Raw genomic sequence first — 20,091 nt, forward strand, 5'->3', positions numbered from 1 at the left:
TTTGACTGAAGTACAATTGAAGTATTAAAATACTTGAAGTATTTCCATGTATGTATGTTCTCAATTTGTAACCCATAAATCCTGTTTACTGGTTACAGTTCTCAAGACAAACAGAACCATTAGGGGAGACACACACATACACACACACAATCACACACACACACACACACACACACAAAACTGTGGGCATTATTCATGCATTTTGCAGTACCAGGTACTGTACCCAAAGTCCTGCACATGCTAGGCAGATGCCATACCATCGCACTATATCCCCAGCCTTAGAGCCACTACGTATTATAAGGAATGGCCTTTGGTGATTATGGAAGCTGAAAAGCTCCATGATCTGCAGTTGGCTAAGTAGATACCCAGGGGAACCATAATGTTTCCACTGTGGAAAGCAGGGCATCAAGGGCAGAAGTTTCAGGCTGAGTCTGAGTTTGAAGGTGTCTCTTACAAAGTGAGGTCTTTGATTGCAGTTCACGTGCTGCATGAAATACATGCCAGTAGGTAAGTCACCTAAAGACTCCAGCACAAGCATTTCATGCAGATAGCATATATGCTTGAATTGTATTTCCATAGGAGTTTCCATAAGGATGTTTTTAATTCCAAGTCTGATTACTCTGTGTAATCAGACTACTACCAAGAGGTGACCAATCAGGCTAAAGGGTGGTACCAATTTGGGGACTCGGTGTTTTTCCCAGCTAAGGACACATTTGTCACTCAGCAGTGACTCTAGCCAGAAAAATCAATGATGAATATAAATCCAAGCTGGTATTTCTGTTCATAAGCTCCATCCTTAGGTTCATGTCTACTTTGCCGGAGGGCCTTGTACAATAACAGTAATTAAAGTAGAAAGACACAGAATAAATCACACAGCTACTTAATATTAATACTGTCATCTGGAAAGTCAGTCATAGTAAATATTCACATAGGAAAATGAATATATTTGTGGGATTTCCCCAATTAGAGAGGTCCATATTTCCTCATCTTTCTTAAAACTTCTTGTTATCTGGTTTTTAAAAAGCATTTTATTATTTGTGAGTTTCACATCATGCACCCTAGTCCTGCTTATCTCCTTTTTCCTCATATTCACTCCTTGTTTTTTGCAACTTACACCCCAAATAACACACATACACACACACCATCACCATCACGATCACCAAGATCCATCACCACCATCACCGCCATCACCAACAACAACAACAACAAGAACAAACGAAACATAGAAGACATCTCACCATGGAAGCTGTAGTATGTCGCACTGTGTCCCACAATACATCCTCTGTCTACACATATTCACTTGCTAATATGCTTTGCAATGAGTCATTTGTCTGGTTCAAGGTCTCTGGCTTCTGTGACACCATAAATATTGGCTCCTGATCAGGACTCATCCTGGTTATCTTGTTTTCTGAGGTGCGTCAGCTTTGGAACAGCAGGACTGATTCTCTTATGTATCTCAAACATTCACAGATAATACAGATTTTGGAGTGGGCCAATTCAGAGTCCTGAATCTGGGACCTGGTACTATCTTATCTGGTCAACTCACAAGATCTCCCTTATCTGCAACACCAGAGAGAATTTTTCAGCACTGCTCCAGGTCAACCTCCTAATTGCCTCATTGGCAGGAGGCTCAGTCAACTTTCCTGCTCTCAAGCACGAAGAGCTGGCTCACCCATTTCTTTACCATCAGAGCCAGCTCCACTGTGCAGTCAAGGTGTGGGACCACCCTCCCAAGTGCTGTAGCCTATGAGGGGCTAGGCCAGCCTTCCCACTCTCATGCTCTTGGGTCGCCTCACCCATGCCTTTGCTGTAAGGGGGCAGCTCTCTGCATTGCCCAGACAAGGCCTGGGCCCAGCTCTCCTGAGTGCTCCAGGCAGTGATGGGGCACTGCTCGCTTTCTCCCTCTTGTGTGCTTTTCAATCATATTCATTCTATATTGTGACATCACTATACCATATCTATAACAGGTGAATCATTGATCACGGTCAACAAATAATTTGCATATGATCACATTCTTAGCTATTTCTATTCTGAGGCAAAATGAATAGCTAAATAGACAGCTGATGTTCTGTTCACTGGGGAGACCTTTCTTGACCACTGCATGAAGTAATTCATCACCACCGTGTACAGGTATAAGTGAGGCCCATCTTTGCTTCATAGGTATGTGTAGGAAGAAGGAGACATTGTATCAGGAGCTAACTCATGTGTAGCAATTTATTTATGATGAAGCGCTGCAGCATATGACTAAATGTACTGCTTGGGGATAGAATACCTGTGGCTCCCAAGAAGTAGCTCAGCTCTCATGCTAACGTAGCCTGTCTTTAAGAATTTAGACTCTACTAAGGCTCAGTAGGCTGCCACGATATGCTTCACAAAAGGATAACAGTAATCTCCACCGGATGTCAACATTTTGAAGCCAAGTGTTAAGGGTCTAAAGGTCATATCTATATGGAAGCACCACTTTAAGAACTGTTGAATCTGCTAGAACATGGAAACACATTGATAAAGCCACTTTACAGTCAGTCATAAAGCTTCCTTCTGACTTGGATCTCAGTCCAAGTAATCTTTGATTAATTACAAAGATGTAATTATCAGACCTTGTAAAAAAAGCCAAGCAATGACAAAAATGTATTCGTATACTTTTATGCAAAAATGCTTAAAATTTGTACATTTATCTTTGTTTTTTTAAAATAAAGTTCTTCAATAAAAAAAGTCACTTGTACATGGTCTCAGGTAATATCAAGTAAGAGCTGTGTTTCTCCCAAAAACTCAAGGAAGCTCACTGTTATTTTTTTCTCTAATGATTGTTGAAGGTACCAGGTGAAACAAACTGTACTTCACTACAGATCGAACATCTTGATAAGTTCCCAGAAGCTTCTCACTATCTCATATGCAAATGTCTCACCAGTAAGTTTACAATAGTATGCATTTATTCCTCACCAGGCCTAACCATTCCATGATCACCATTGTGGTGTCTTATAGAAGGGAAAGATGACCAAATCCTTGTGAACTAATAAGGGACTGCAGTGTTGATACACTTGAGGTATCACCGGACAAGTGTATAGATGAAATGCCCCAGCTGCAACAAGCCTTCTCATGGAATTCTTGTTCAAAGTTACATTTTAAGAAGAATTTGACAGATCAACATTACCAAGAGTTGTGTTTTTTATGTCAGGAAATAAAGTCATGATTGGTGGCATAGTATTTGTATTCACCTCAACACTTGGTTAAGTTTGCATTCATAGTCTCTAAAGTACATCTATCTTCTGGGCAGGTCAATCCAACAATTTGATGTGGGTAATGTGAGAACCATAACTTTGCATCTTTTGTGACTGTGATGTAGACATTGCTATGATTCTGTCAAAGCAGTCTTGACTTTGGTTTATTTATTATTATCCTAGGTAAAGCTTGTGTTCAGTCTTTTCTGAATAACAGTCCTTATTCTGCAAGTGATGGAATGAATGAGGGGTTCTTCCAGTTCCTGAACATGTTCGTTGGCTCTAACTCTGTCTTCCTAAACTGGGGGCATCACAGGATATGTTTGGGAACCTACTGAATCCATTATACATAAGCTTAAACTACAATTCAATTGATTTCCTGAGTCTCATAAGCTACTGTTATGAGAACTGGGCTTACTATGGCCCCACAGTTTCATTTGGGGTCTATTGGAATTCGTATGAGTTTAGAGCTAAACTCCTGACGGTCTCAGTAGTTACCATTTGCTAATAAATATGTACTGGAAAAAAGTCATCAATTCCTTTGAGGGAAAATTGAGAGAGAGAGAGAGAGAGAGAGAGAGAGAGAGAGAGAGAGAGAGAGAGAGAGAGAGAGAGAGAGTGTGTAATTCTTTTTTTGGTAGTATGCCAAGATCCATTTTAGTGGAATCTCATTCTTCCTTTCATTGAGAGTGTGAAAGGTCTATACATTGGCTAAAAATAAGAAATTGATTGAGGGGCCCTGACTTTCTGCTTTTTATGATTCAGGTCAGAATTTCATTTACTAAACTTAGAAAGTTTCCATATGTACAGATCAGCTGAGAACTTGGTAGGCTTGTTCTCTGTCTCATTTTAGAATCATCATGAGCAACGAGTAGCTGTTGAGCTACATCCGCCAGAATCAGGGTGCCTGGTTGCTGCCTTGACTCCTTTCTCCATCGTAGCAACTCTGCTTTGGAGATGGAGCCCAATCATTCTGACCTTCCCACCTCAGGGTCGAATGAGAGAAAATAACACACTGAAAGGTCTAGCTTCCTGAAAATAATTGTAGAGATGTTTGAGGAAGCCATAGTGCCTCTCACAGAGTTATTATTCATATAATGATGTTTCTGGCCTCACACATGTAAGTGAAAATGTGCAAATAACAAATCCACCCTAAAATCCTTACCTCTCCCAACCTCCGATTCTTCTTCCAATTTGAACTGAGGTATTTCCAATTCATTGTGGGCCACATTCAATCTGTGTTTTGGCCAAGAAGCAACCAAAGTGTTAGAGCCATTTTTACTGTCCAGCATTACATTAGAGGTAGCATCTCTGCTTAGTAGGCCCATGTTGATGATTTTGGACTTACCTAATTATGTCTTTCCCTCCATTATTCTGCATGTATTTAATATCCATTCCTATACCAGTTTCTCAGACTTATCTTTACATGTATTTAAAATGAAAGTGTTTATATCTTTTTTTCATTTTGCCCATTAGCAATAGAACTGGGCAGTCAATCTCATTATAATTGTTAGGTTGTCAGAGTTTAAAATTATCATGGTTTCTCAGAGTCTTGCTTCCTTTGAATCATACACAACAGCCTGCCTTGGGACTCACCATGTCTCCCAAAAGACTGTGGTCATATATTACTCATTTCATCAATCTTCTGAGATAAATAGTCTACTACTTATGTAGTTTATAAACTAATATATAAAAATGGGTTAGGAAAATTTTCAACATTCACCCATGTAGGGAAAAGATGCAGAATTTGAAGTAAGACAACCTGAGTATATTTTATACTCATGTGCCAAGTGTAATCATTTCTAATTTGGAAGTATCACCTCATGGAAAAATATTTTTTGTGACTAGCTTTACATGAGAATCTATATTAAAATATGTTATATTTAATGAACTCTTGTTTCCAGTCTTTGGCGGTGACCATTATTAGAAAGAAGAACGCAATGTGCAAAGGCCATTAGAATGTTACACGTCCAGGAATTGATACCTGCAGGAGTCCAAACCCAGGAAGGAATTATTCACCGTGTCCTTTAAAAATGATTAGAAAACTAATCAAAAATTTAGGTTTTGATTTTCCTATGAAGGTCATCAGAGCATAGTGAAGGTCAAGGGAGCAACAACGATTGTAGAGGGTTTGACACTAAGGCCAATTAAATGGCATTTAACTACAAGGAGTAAAATAACACTGTATTTCTAGGTTCCTGGTTTTGTGTACCAATTAATGAGACTGCGCCTTTCTAATAACCTATGAAGAGCATATTATCTGTTCTCATAAACTAGCTGAAGTCACTGTGGAAATCCCAGTAAAGCTTTGAGAGAGCTAATGTTTAGGGATTCAAATTTTACAATTTTTAAATTATGTAAGACACAGCAATAACCACAAAGACTCCAAGAAATCATCAAGGTGACTGTCAGTGAGCACTCTCTTTTTAGACGCCCTTTTTGGAATTTCATGACCTCTCAGAATGTGTAAACCTTCCTTTATCTTCTACTATATCCATTTTTCAAGCTATACTAACTAGAGTCTTTAGGTTACGTGTCACTAGATAGTTGTTGCAGTAAATATTAAAAGGTGGCTCATTTCTTCATTGGCCCCCTGAGGTCTCCATGGATGCCACTCTCTCTAGGGTGGAGCTGAGCCCATGGACTCTGTCACACGATCCTCAAGCCATAGGCATGTGCCTCTCCACTACCATCCAACACAAACATTACTCCAAAGCCCAACTGCTTTTCATGGTAGGTTTATATATTAAATTCTCAATCCGCAAACCCTCTACACAATAAGATTACATCCAATGGAAAAAGATACAAACTGCTCTACTATATGAGATTAACATTGGCATTCACAGATCATTATGCTTAATCTGTACCCAACAAGAAATCAGTTTCCATGTTATGTTCTGTCCTACATGTACTTCATCCTTATGGTAACCAGTGGGATATCTATGCATGCTATCAAACCTCTAAGGGAATTAAGTACTGACAAAAATATTCATATAATGTTATGCCAAAATGCCTTTAAAAATCTGTAAATGTATCCCTTTTTAAAAAAATAGAGTGGTAAGAAAAAAAAAGAAAAAAGAAAACTCCTAAAAAATACCTATAGAATCCCTTTAAATATTCATATCTAGCTAACGCCAATTAAGTCCCCCTGGATCCAGTTCATCCTTCTTGATCTCCATCTTGATTTTCCTTTTCTCCCCACTCTCTCTTCCATTTTCCTACCTATTCCCCGCCGACCTCTCTGATGTCCAACCATGTATGACCTTAACATCAATCCACAGACAGTAAAATGATGCTAAACCTCAATGAATTCAGCAGGTTAAAACACATATGTAAAGGTTCTAATGAAAATGTTGTTCTCTTATGTGTATATAAACAAAAAACCAGAACTTCCACAGGTAATGACTTTTCTTCACATTCACTTGGAAGCTCCCCGTCTTTATGTTTGGTAGCACGAACCCCACACCACGACTCATCCTGTCCTCTTGCTGCTCCCTCGTCCGCACTGCAGATCTTACGGCTTATGTGATGGGCACTGCGCCCATGCTGCTCAGCTTCACCATTACCGTCCACTTTCCCCACCAAAAAAGCAGCTTTCCTTAACTCCTTTGCTGCAAGCTTTAAAACCCTAAGCTAATAGTTCCAATCCTTGTTTACTTAGAACTTCTGAAGATTTTGCCTTATATATTTACATTATACCCTGAATAAAACCCAAACTATAGATCTGGACACCACCAGCATGATGACGCCTGCCTCCCAGACTTCACTTGCGTAGCATCAGTCCGCTGTCTTAGTCAGAATCATTACTGCTGTGACAGAACAAAAAGACCCAAAACAACCTGGGAAGTGGAAAACTTATTTTGCTTACATTTCTCCATAAAGGCTCACAGTCAAAGAAAGTTAGGGCACAAACTCAAGGCAGAGACCTAGGATCAGGAGACGATGCAGATCATGGAGAAGTATTCTTATTGGTTTGTTGCCGTGGCTTGGGTTTGCTTGGCTTGCTTTCTTGAAGATCTCAGGACAACCAGCCTAGCAATGATCCCACCCACCATGGACTGGGCTCTCTCACACTCATCAATAATAGACTTCTTGTAGAACTCCTAACAGTGGAATCAAGACTGTCTCTGGCTCTTTTACATGCCTGCTTTGGGAACCCCTTTCCCCCAGCCTCAGTAAGAGAGGAGGCGCAGTTGTAAGATGGAATCGCAAAGTTGTTTTGATTTGCATTTCCCTGACAGCTAAGGACATTGAAAATTTTCTTTAAGTGCTCTTGGCCATTTAAGATTCCTCCTTTGAGAAGTCTCTGTTTAGACTTGTACTCCATTTTTAATTGAAATTATTGGTTTGTTGATGTCTAGTTTCTTGAGGTCTTCATATATTTTAGGGTTGCTTGTCTGTGTTATATCATCTGCAAAGAGCAACACTTTGACTTCTTCCTCTCTAATTTGTATCTCCTTGATCCCCTTTAGTTGTCTTTTTGCTCTAGCTACAACTTAAGTACTATATTAAATAGATAAGGAGACAGTACACAGCCTTGTCATGTTCCGGATTTTAGTGATATTTCTTTGAGTTTCTGTACATTTAATTTCATTTTGCCTATCAGCTTGCAGTAAATTGCCTTTATTATGTTTAGGTATATATCTTGTATTTCTGATCTCTCCAGGACTTTTATCATGAAAAGATGTTGGATCTTGTCAAAGGTGTTTTTGGCATCTAATGAGATGATCATGTTTATTTTTTTTCTTTCAGTTTGTTTATATAGTGGATTACATAGATGGATTTTCATGTTAAACCAACTCTGCATCACTGGAATGAAGCCAACTTGATCATGTGAGTGATCTTTTTGGTGTATTTTGGATTTGAGTTTTAAATATTTTATTAAATATTTTTGTATCAATATTCGTGGGGTAAATTGGTCTGCAATTCTCTTTCATTGTTGAGTCTGTATGGTTTGGGTATCAGGGTGATTGTGGCTTCATAAAATGACTTAGCAATGCTTCTTCTATTTCTGTTTTGTTTTATGGAATAGTTTGAAGAATATTCATATTCTTTCCTAGATTTCTGTACTAAAACTGTCTAGTCTTGGGCCTTTTGTGGGGGATGGGAGACAATTTAATAACTGTTTTTGTTTCCTTAGGGGTTATAGGTCTATTCAAATTGTTTATATAATCTTGATTTAATTTTGGTAGGTGGTAACTATTAAAATAGTTGTCCATTTCTTTTAGATTTTCCAATTTGTGGCATATAGTTTTTTGAAGTATGAAAATGATTTTTTAGATTTCCTTGGTATCTGTTTTTATGCTTCCTTTTCATTTCTGATTCTGTTAACTTAGATATTTTACTCTCTGTCTTTTAGTTAGTTTGGATAAGGATTTGTTTATCTCATTGATTTTCTCAAAGAACCAATTCCTTGTCTCATTGATTCTTTGTATTGTTCTCTTTGTTACTATTTTATTGATTTTAGCCCTGAGTTTGATTATTTCCTGCTGTCTACTCCTCTTGGATGTGTTTGCTTCTTTTTGTTCTAGAGTTTTCAGGTATACTATTAAGCTGCTACTATGGGATCTTTTCAATTTCTTTATGAAGACACTTAATGCTATGAACTTTCCTCTTAGCACTTAGAAATTCATTGTGTCTCTTAAGAATAGGTGTATTGTACATTCATTTTCACTGAGTTTTCAAACGTCTTTACTTTCTTTATTTCTTCCTTGACACAGTGGTTATTCAGTAGAGAAATGTTCAGTTTCCATGAGTTTGTAGGCCTCAGTTGATTCCTTGTGGTCGAAAACCAGCTTTAATCTGTCATGATATGGTGAGATAGACAAGGTTATATGTTGAACCTTGCTTGTGACTGAGTGTGTGGTCAGTTTTGGAGAAGGTCTGGTTAGGTGCTGAGAAGCAGGTAGACTCTACTGTGTTTGGGTGAAATGTTCTATAATATCTGCTAGGTTGATTTGAGTCATAATGTATGCTAGTACCATTGTTTCTCTTTAGTTTCTGTCTGGATGATCTGTCCATTGGTTAGTGTGGGGTATTTATGCCTCTCACTATTAATGTTTGGGGTTTGATTTGTGTTTAAGCTTTAGAAATGTTTATTTTACAAATGTGGGTACCCTTGCATTTGGAGCATAGATGTTCAGAATTGAGATATCATTATAGTGTATTTTTCCTTTGATGAGTATGAAGTGTTTCTCCTATCTCTTTAGATTAATTTTTGTTGAAAACAAAATTAAATTTTGTTAGATATTTGAATGGCTACACCAGCTTGATTCTTGGACCATTTGCTTGTAAATCTTTTTCCAGCCCTTTACTTTGAGGTAATGTCTATCACTGATATCAAAGTATATTGTTTTGTATGCATCAGAATGATGAATCCTGTTTTTACATCCATTCTATTAGATTCTGTATTGGGGAGTTGAGTCCATTGATGTTGAGAGACATTAATAACCACTGATTCTTAATTTCTGTTATTTTGGTGTTGTTATTGTTGTTGGTAGTAGTGTCTGTGTGTGTGTGTGTGTGTGTGTGTGTGTGAGTGTTTTCACATGCACTTCCTTTTTTTGGTTTTGCTGGTGTGAAATTATTTATTTGGTCTGCTTTCTTGTGTGCAGTTAACCTCCTTAGGTTGGAATTTACTTCTATTATCCTCTGTAGGTCTGGATTTGTGGACAGATACTGTTTAAATTTGACTTTATCACAAAATATCTTATTTTCTCCATACACAGAAACTGTAATTTTTCTGGGTTGAGTAGTTCTGGCTGACATCTATGGTCTCTTAGAGTTGGGGAGAGAAGAGCTGAGCAGTTACCCACAGACCTCAGTGCTCTGGCCTTCTTCTTCTTCCTTCTGTCTGGTTCATATGAAATACATATGACTTAAGGTTATACTTCTCTTCTAGAGGATCCCAGTTTAGTTTATAGCACCCACATGTGGCTCAAATCTACTTGTGACCCTAGCTCCAGGGGATCTACACCCTCTTCTGGCCTCTAGAGTCACCTGTAGTCACATGTACATTTTACACACACACACACACACACACACACACACATACGCCACAGAGAGAGAGAGAGTTAAAAAATAAAACAAAATCTTAAAACCAATGTAATAGAAAATCTGAAAATGAACACATATTTACTACTGCTTAAACACATGCTTTGATAATTTTTAAAAAATTAGACAACAATGCAAACTATTCTTGTAAGTACACATATAAGCTTCTCATTAATTCAAGGTTCTCTTCTTCAGTTCACCCAACTGGTGAAGTTGTTAGCCTGAGATTTATTGAGAGAGTGAAAATCTAAGATGCGCTAATGCTAAAGAAGACATATATTTTCACGTATAAGTAATTCATACTTATTTTTTCTTCTCACTTATTTATAATTAACTAAATAATCTATGCTCTTTTGATTTGGGAAATAATTTTATTAATGTCACTGAGTTGGTGTCATCATGAGCTAGTGGCAAGATAACAGAAGTATTATCTGAATCTTTTCTTGAGAAATAGAAAAATTCAAAGTACTATCTTTGTTCTAGGGCTCGTTGTTTTTTGAAGGTCAGCAGGAATGTGTGGCTCACATAAGAAAGCAGTTTTGTAGGATGGTTGCTGATGGAAATATTTACAAGCAGAGGATATGTTGCCAGTATGTGCCCTGGGGATATAAGCCATATTCTCCTTTGACCATAGCCAATTACAAGTAGAAAAATACTGTAATGGAAGTCTTAACCACTTTTCCTGGGAAGTGTCATACCATTCGGAGGCATTGCTGGAAAAATTACAGTGCCATAATGAGCTTCATAATTCATGTCAGCCCTGGGCCTTTTCACTCGTTTATAAATGTTTTAGAGCCCTGTGATTCATAATGCCATGAGCTGGTTTCTTTCAGAGCTGTCACACTGCCATTAATGTGAACCGTTCTTGCATCTTGCCAAGAGACAAACCCCAAGTAATATATCATAAAGGTTAGTGCTTTCCTTGAATTGTTATAGGCAATATTTTCCCAAAAACTGCATGAATACAAAAGAAAATGGTTTTTCAATGAAAAAAATTTAAATGCTAAGAAAAAATTTAACAGGGCTGGAGAGATGGCTCAGCCATTAAAGGCTAGGCTCACAACCAAAAATATAAGAAAAAATTTAACAGAAACAAAGAAAAATCTCTGTACAAAGATGTCACCTTAGACTTATCATCACTTACTAACATAATATATATTTTATGTTTGCTTATTGTTATAGTGTAAAAAGAATATCAGTTTTTAGGATTTCTTACAAGTTTTTTTAAAAAAGATATGTATATTTACATGTATGCAACATGTATATGAAATGCCCAAAGAGAACATCAAATCCCCCAAAGCTGGAGGTATAGGCAGTTGTGAGCTGCCTGATATAGGTGCTGGGCATGGCTGAACTTATGTCCTCTGGAAAAACAATAGTGTGCTTAACTTTTGAACTATCTCTCCAGACCTAGCTTTAATGTTTGACATAAAATTAAGATAAAGATGACTATCTATACAACAAGCATTAGAACAAGAAGGCCTCTGGGCATTATTCTTATAGTTTATCTCTATCCTAATAAATAATAATGTTTACAGTGTATCTCTCTATCATAAACCTCCTCGCACAATTCACTTTTCTAGCCAATTAAAAAAGCTAAGGCATTAAACATTATTCTATTAAACAGAAAATGACTGAAGTAGTTCTTAAAAGCATCTGAAGTTGTGTAGCACATGGTGTGTTGTCAAGGTGTGGGTAACTTTTCATTCATGACCTCGGTCTCCATGGGTGCTGTCTCCATGGGCAATACTCACCACAAGACCATTCACTGTTCTACCAAGCAAGAATAATTATTTACTGTCTGAGTCATATTACAACATAAAAATGATGTCCCATAGAAATGACTGTGATTCTACTCCATTCAACAAAATCCATGGGAACCACCTACTGCTTGGAAAGCCCATCAAATGCTCTATCTTGGTAGAATTTCTGAGCCAATTTACATCCAATCAGGAAGTTAGTGATGGTTGTAGATGTTCTGCCAAACAGGTCTTTAACATAAAGGCCCTTCTCCCAAGATTTTATACATAGTATAGAGCCTAGTATTCAATCCCAACTCAAAAACGTAAGACTTCTTGTGAACAGATAAACATCCGTCTTGCAATTCCTGTATCCTGAGCATTCAGCAACAAAACTGACGATGACATGGTTGGGTCAGTGACAGAATATGCTGAAGCTAGGACAGAATGCCTGATTTAGGCAAAAAAATCATTAATGGAGAAGGCATAGGAAAGAAAGAAAAGCATAGATTTAAGAAAAAAAACTGGAAGGTTTTTCTAAGTTTCTTAGTTATTTTCTAATTAATTATCATTTCCCTAAATTAAGGACATACAAAATATTTAAAAAATTACATGTCTGGAGTAAAGAAAACAAGTTGGGGCTGATACTGTTAAATATTAAAAATGCAGCACTCCTGCCAAGTTAGTTTTATTTTCTTTGCTTCAGTCTTCTTATCAGTTCATAATTCAGATTAAGCAATAATGCCTTCTGTTGATCCCAAATGTGTTGTCACAATGTTTCCAACCTAATTTATTCCAGTAGATATCTACTGGGTGATAACTCTGAGTAAATGTTTGATGGCTAATGACACACTCCAAGAGATTTTTAGAAACATTTTATCATATTAAATAATTGGCTGTCAGAATTATCTGCATCGTCTCTCTGTTTCTGATGTACAATGAGGTTAAAGAACTTGCCTGGATTCCCACCTTTATTGCTGCTCCATGAATTTGAAGGCAGGCAATCTGTTGCTTGCTATACTCCTTTTAGCAATGTCTGAACCTGTGAGGGAAGGTCTCAGCAGTTAGCACAGCAAACCCAGAGAGTAAAAAGACTGAGTATAGGCCCTGTACTCAAATGTAAATGTCTGCTTATAAATATGCAAAGCACAGCTGCTTTGCCTGCAAAACTTTGGCAATTTCTGCAAATGGAGCAAATTTACATTTCACATTTCAGGGTTATTTTCATTCATTTCACTCTTCGAGCCACATCCTCTTCTTGTTTTAGCAGGAAATGATAAATCTGCAATGCTACTTTGCACTGGCTTTCAAAGAATGTTCCATAGAACATCTGTCTCTAAGCAAAATACCAGATTCTGTTCCACACTATGCCTTTGGCTGCCATAACTGTGGAGTCAAGAATCCTACAGTTGCATGTGTGTGGCATGTCTGACCGTCCTAGAGTTTGACTTAGACATTGCAGAGCTTCTTGACCATGTATCAGTTTAGAGCTTCTGTGGGCACAAATTTGGCAGGAGAGGACAGAACCTGCGAGTCTTCTGTCTTCTAATGCCAGTTATCTAAGAAATACAACCTCCTTTAACTGTCTCCCAAACATTCCCCAAGACTTTGCCCTCTCCTTTCTAGATCATACACACACAAAGAGAAATCCACTTTTATCCGTCCCAAGATTGTTTAGTCCCTAGTAAGTGAAGCTCTTCCCATGCCACCTTAGCACACAAATTACCTGGAGTTCCATCCCTGAAACAATTTCTACAATGCTTCATTTACCTTGAATCAAAATCATCGCTAAGTACCGACTCTAAATATTTTATCCACCACTTTCCACATTTGTCATTAATTTACATTTTCCTCTTGTAATTTAGAGAACAAAAACTAAAACAAAATATTTAAAATGGTGTTGAGCAGAATACTGTGCCAAATTTATTTCCTCCCGATTTATCTTATACTACAATGTCACTCTCATTCAGTCAGTGTTGGAAGTCAACTCTGAAGCTCACCAGTGACAGCTCCAATCCCTCAAACTATGGCTCCCTACCCAAGCTTCACTTGATACACCCATGACACGATGAAGGCTGTGATGACCCGAATCTACTGTGGAGTCCACTAAAGCCGGTGTGAGCACTAAAATCCTGAGGCTAGTGAAATGGCTGCGTGGGGAAAGGCACACTCCATGTAAGCTTGGTGGTCTGCGTTTAATCTCTGAAACTCACATAAAGGCAGAAAGAGAAACTAACTCCACGCTTTCACAGGACCAAGGCCCTCTCCCATTAATGGCTGACAAGGCCATCCACAGCTACATAAGCAGCTGGAGCCATGGGTTCATCTGTGTGTATTCTTTGGATGGTGGTTTTAGTCCCTGGGAGCTCTGGGGGCAGGGAGCTCTGGTTGGTTGCTATTGTTCTTCCTCTGGGCTTGCAAACCCCTTCAGCCCCTTCAATCCTTTCTCTAACTCCTCCATTGGGGATTCCCATGCTCAGTCCAATGTCCAATGGCTGGCTGCAGGCATCAACCTCTGTATTTGTCATGCTCTGGCAGAGCTTCTCAGGAGACAGGTATATTAGGCTCCTGTCAGTGAGCACTTCTTGGCATCTGAAATGTCAGAATTTGGTAGCTGTATATGGGATGGATCCTTAGATGGGGCAGTCTCTGGATGGCCTTTCCTTCAGTCTCTGCTCCACACTTCATCTTTTTATTTTCTCCTGTGAGTATTTTGTTTCCTTTCTAAGAAGGACTGAAGCATCCATACGTTGGTCTTTCTTTTTCTTGAGCTTCATGTGGTCTGTGAATTGTATCTGGAGTTTTCAGAACTTTTGGGCTACTATCCATTTATCAGTGAGTGCATACATGTGTGCTCTTTTGTGACTGGGTTACCTCACTCCGGTTTAATGCCCCATTGTAGGGGAAGGAGTGGGTGTTTTGGTAAGGGAGCACCCTCATAGAGTCAGGGTATGGGGATGGGAAAAGAGGGATTCTGGAGGAGAAAGTGGGAAAGGGGGTAACATTTGAAATGTAAATAAAGAAAAAGATTCACAACAGCAAATCATCAGAGAGACTTTCCATTTGGTATCTAAGCAAGATGAGAATTCTCGTAATTTCCTAGAAGGAGCATTACTAATTGGAGGCTCTGACAACAAACTGATTTGCAGACATTATGCAACAATATATTTTATCGTCTGTGTGGATTCCTCAGAAAGTGAATGTGGCATTTTAGGTCTAATTCAAGTATTTGTGGAAACATTAGACAAATGCTTGGAGATGTTTGTGAACCGGATTTAATATTCCATGTAGACAAGGCTCACAATATCCTTGCAGAAATGGTGATGGGGGAATGGAATTGGAGACCAACATGGATGAGATCATCATGCAAATTGATGCACAAAGCAACCTGGAGAAATTTGAGGCTGGCTTAGCAGGAGCTCCAGCCTGTGCTGTATCTGCTGTAAAGAATATGGATCTTCTTGAGATCACAAGAAATACTAACATTGGTGACATTAGTATGAAAGAAGCCAAACCTGCCCTCTTTTAAAGAAATATTAAAATGGACACTGCCAGGTAAGCCCCAGAGGGAAAGCCATTTAATTTTCCCTGCAATTGTTTACCAAAAATCAAGGAGAGGAGTCCTAACTTTGCTCTTGGATTTAAGTCCAGGCACTGCACAAAAACTGCATAGCATCAGTATGGACTTCAATGTTGCTTTTCTTGCTCGGTGATGTTGAAGAAATTGTCTAGTTCCTGTGTGATTTTCTTTTCTAAATTGCATTCCTATGCCCACATAAAGGCATACATTCGTATGTTGGCTATTACAGCATTTTGAAAAGTGAGCTGTTTCTTTAATTATGTACAACCATAGATGTTGAGGTTTTTGTATCACAAGCACAGCATTTTCTCATTCTTTCTGCTGTTTGTCACAATTGTTATGTAAAGTACCAAATGTGTATTGAGTGAAAACACGACCTTTTCTTCAGTTTAAGTAAACTCCAAGGTGACTGGACTTCTCAAGTACCTTTCTGTTTTTCTTGGCGTCTATTTTAGCAATATATATATATATATATATTGCAACCTCTGACTCAACAAAGCGAATAAAAGTATATTTTACCATGGTTTTGAAAAAAGAAGACATGAAGACTAGCTGGAGGAGTATGTCCCTGGGGTTGGGCATTGAGTATTTATGGCCCTGCCCCACTTACAGTGTACTCTCAGCTTCCTGCATGTGGGCAGCAATGGGATCAGCTAGCTTCCCCCTTTGGCCACCGGCTGCCAAGCCTCTTCTGCTATTCTGGACTTTACCATTGGAACGGTAAGTCAAATTCTCCCTTCTGTAAGTTGTTTTCAGTCCTGCCATGTAAGCACAATAACACAAAAGCAACTGATATAGAAGGTAGTACCAGAGAGTGGCGGACTTATTGCTCAGAGGAACCTGGCTATGTTGTTTTGTAGGAGCACAGGAGACTTCGGACTAGTAAAAAGCTCAATGCTATAAGCAGCACAGCTTAATGGGCCATTGCAGTAGAGGCATAGAAGGGAGCAATGATAACAGTGATGTGCACAGGAGAGCTCTGGATAGTGAGGCTTCAGAAGGAAGCATAGACCGCATTCATAACTAGGCTAGAAGCCATTGTGTAATTTTGTCAAGGAATCTGGCTGTTTTCTGCCCATGTCCTGGGAATTTACTTGGTGCTAAAAAGTAATAGACTATATTTCCTGGTAAAGCAAATTCTTTGATAGTATAAAGAGTTAGTTACAGAATGATTATTTTAATAAGTGTTAGGTAGGGATACAATGAAAAAGAGTGAGAGGGGCAGAAATATATTTAACATGTACAGGTAGGAGGAAAAACATATTACACTAGGAAGCTTAATCTGACCCTAAGGCTTTGCTGAAAAATGGACTGTGTGTTGAAAGCATGTAATTTGGTTTGGTTTTACAGAGGGATCATAGTTAAGATATAGTCTCACATCTCAGAAGAGATTGGACTTTTGAACAGTTTTGAAATTTAGTAACTTGATTAAAGAGAACAGTCTGCTATCTATATCCGTAAGTATAGAATCTTAGAGTTGTAGTCTTCATGTGAGCAGAAGCTTAACCATCAGAAGCCTGGACTATGTGCAATGAGCTGCCCCTGCCATGGTTACCTACTCTTCACTTTTCATGCTCATGGCCGAGTTCTACTTTAGCTGCTAGTCAACCTTAACCATTGGCTGGTTACATGCTAGGAAACTGTAGAGAATTTAGAAGGAACACATTAAAGAATCCTTCAGGTTTACTTATTTTTTTTTTTTTTTTTTTTATAGAAGACATTTTGGAAGTTCGAGAAATTTAGGTCTCTTTGGTCTTAAATTCTTAAATTATTACACAACGGTTTAGCAATCAAGTTTGTTTGTTGGTTTTTTAGAGACAGTCTCTCACTATGGAGCTCTGGGCTACCTTGGAATTCACTATGTAGACTAGACTGGCTTCGAACTCATAGAGAACCACCTGCCAAGTGCTGGAATTAAAGGTGTGTGTCATTGTGCCTGGCTACAACCAATGGAGTTTTGATGTGAATTGTTCCCTTATGATTTTCTTTATCTCAGCTAGAGTCTGTTTCTAACTCATTAACATTTTCGAGCCATAAGCCTTTCCCACTGAACTTTCCCAATGTGTAAAATCTCCAGTGATTTCGGTGTGGTTGCCTGTGGATACCACACACAATGGTCACAGGGAAACTATATAGAATCAGAGCTACTTTGAAAAGAGCCTAATTACGTTCTCCCTATTCACAGAGCCACATCTTTCATCAGTGGCCACACAATGAAATTAGGGCAGGGTCCTTGTAACTTGCCACGAATGCAATCAACTGATGCTAACGTTTCTTTAGAAACACTTGAATAAACAGTGAGCCATTATTTCTATGTGAGAATTTCTCTTCATGAGAATTGCCATCCAAGACAATATTTTGCGGTGAATTATGCTAGGCCCCATGGTTTTGCATTTCTTTCCAATTTTTCTTTCTTCCTTTAGAATTAAAAGCACTGTTTCCTAGCTTCTGGAAATATGTCCTCTATACTAATTAAACACCTTGTGACAAACATTTTATTTATCTAACTTTGTAAAGGAAGTGCTCTTCTACACAGAAATAACAGTCATGAAAATAGTCCTGGAATTACTTTTGGAGCCAACATAATAGCTTTTCTTCTCTTCCATTTAATATTTATAACAATTTGGTGAAGCTCACAAAATGGCTTGTCAATAGAAGCACAGCTGGTCAATAGAACTGGTTTTATATTCAGGTCACTTATTTCATCAAAGTAAATAGATTTTTCCACTACACCAGGATGACCATTTAAGTGTGTGTGTTTTTTCCTAATGCACAAACCAAAATTGATTTCAGACTCATGAAAAGGATTCCAGTGACAATGCAAGGCTTTCCTCAAAATAGTGTGACAGTTTTACAAAGGAGGGTGGAGCACATGTATGGTGCAATGGATGCAGAAGATGAAATACGTATCTACTCACAAAGAGCTAGAGAATCCGGAATGAGCAGACTGTGGGCCTAGAGGCAAATACACATGGCACAGAATAGAGCTGAAGGCAACAAACAGTAAGAAAAGAGCTTGAGTTTATTACAGAGAATGCCTAAACCTTAAGACATGCAGACATCTAGCCGAGAGTGTAAGCATAATGAGGTAAGAGTAACCCAATATGAACTTGGGGTGTCTGCAAGACAGCAAGGCACCATAAGGCACTTGAAGTGGACTTTGTGGGATCTTAAACCAGAGGTCAAAGTTAGCCATTCTGTGGTTGCCAAGTCAAGATGAGACAGTTTGGTGAAGAAGAATCAATGTGATGATAGAGCCAGAAGAAAGTGAGGCAGGGATGTAAGCCTATCCTGGACAGTGTAGTGGTGGGCAGGGGTAGGGTGGGGGAGTAGCAAAGTGTCCACATTAAAAGGCAGAGATGCTAAGTACTCCTAAGTTCATGCATGGCACAGCAGTGAATGCCTTAGTCCTCTACCCTCTACCCAGACCCCACAACTCAGGAGCAGGGAGTCCTCAGGTGGAGATCCTAAGCATGCAAGGGATTCAGAGAAGTGTTTACAAAGAGACCATGTTCTGGTAAGGGAGCACGCAGGCACAGCAGCGTAAAGCACTGCAAGGAATTTTGATGAGACAAAGGGAAAAATGGTCATTGTATCCGGGAAGTAGCAGTCTGTGAGTTCTGAGACAGCATTTTCAGTGAAACATGCAGAAAACCAAAGGGGAAAACATGAAAATGTAAATGTATGCTACATTGCTACAGATGTACAAGTATGTACACAACTAGGTTAAAGCTAAAATTCAGCTCAGCAGTATTTTGGCACCCTGGGGATACACAATCACAATTTTCAAATGGTTACATTTAATATAATTTAACAAGTACAGGAAATATCAGAAAATTTAAAAATACATGCTGAAAAAATGTCTCTCTTCCCAGGCCCTTTGCCTGTTCTCTTCCAGAATCTTCCTCGAGCTCATCTCTCAGAAATCTCTACATTCTAGTAAGTAAACCAAATGCAGCATCATGCAGTGCATTAGTCTGTCTTAGATTGGCCTTTCTCCCCCTTTAAAGGCATTTTGAAGATCTTTATAAAAACATAGAATTTCTTTTTTAAAGATAAAATTGTATTCCATTAAAGATAAAATATATTTGAATGATTCTGTATACACAAAAAATTAGGTCATTTGCAAATATTTGCTGTAAGAAACAATACTGCCGGTGGCAATATCTCCCATCAAGTTGCTGGTGCAGCCAACACAGGGGCCAGAGGGTTGCACCTATGCCAAATACTGGTCGTGAACAAATGCCTGGAAGGCATCTGTAAGATGTAAGGAAAGCACCTGAAGAGGTTGAACCCCCTCAGCCAGTCCACCGCCTATGGCCTCAGTCAGCTGTTTTGAGTTTATCGACCATCTGGTAGACCTCAGCTGCCTGGTGTTTCGTGAAGACACCCAGACCTATGGCCTCACAGCCAAGAGTGGGTCAAAGAGAGGATCTACATGCTTCTCAGTCAGCAGGCACAAGATGAGTCAGAGTGATCTTCTAGAAGCTTCCGGAGCTGG

The 20,091-nt window shown here is 38.7% G+C and overlaps 1 pseudogene across 1 annotated transcript; it reads left to right on the top strand.

Moving 5' to 3' along the window:
* Window positions 1-379: 379 nt before the first annotated feature.
* Window positions 380-19,860, top strand: LOC308435772 (AP-3 complex subunit sigma-1-like; annotated as a pseudogene). The gene is made up of 5 exons: window positions 380-507; window positions 6,671-6,785; window positions 11,105-11,180; window positions 15,033-15,565; window positions 19,709-19,860. The product of its transcript is annotated as an AP-3 complex subunit sigma-1-like (transcript).
* The last annotated feature ends 231 nt before the right edge of the window (window positions 19,861-20,091 follow it).

The sequence above is a fragment of the Micromys minutus genome, assembly GCF_963924665.1.
Source record: "Micromys minutus genome assembly, chromosome: 23".
Taxonomy (NCBI): domain Eukaryota; kingdom Metazoa; phylum Chordata; class Mammalia; order Rodentia; family Muridae; genus Micromys; species Micromys minutus.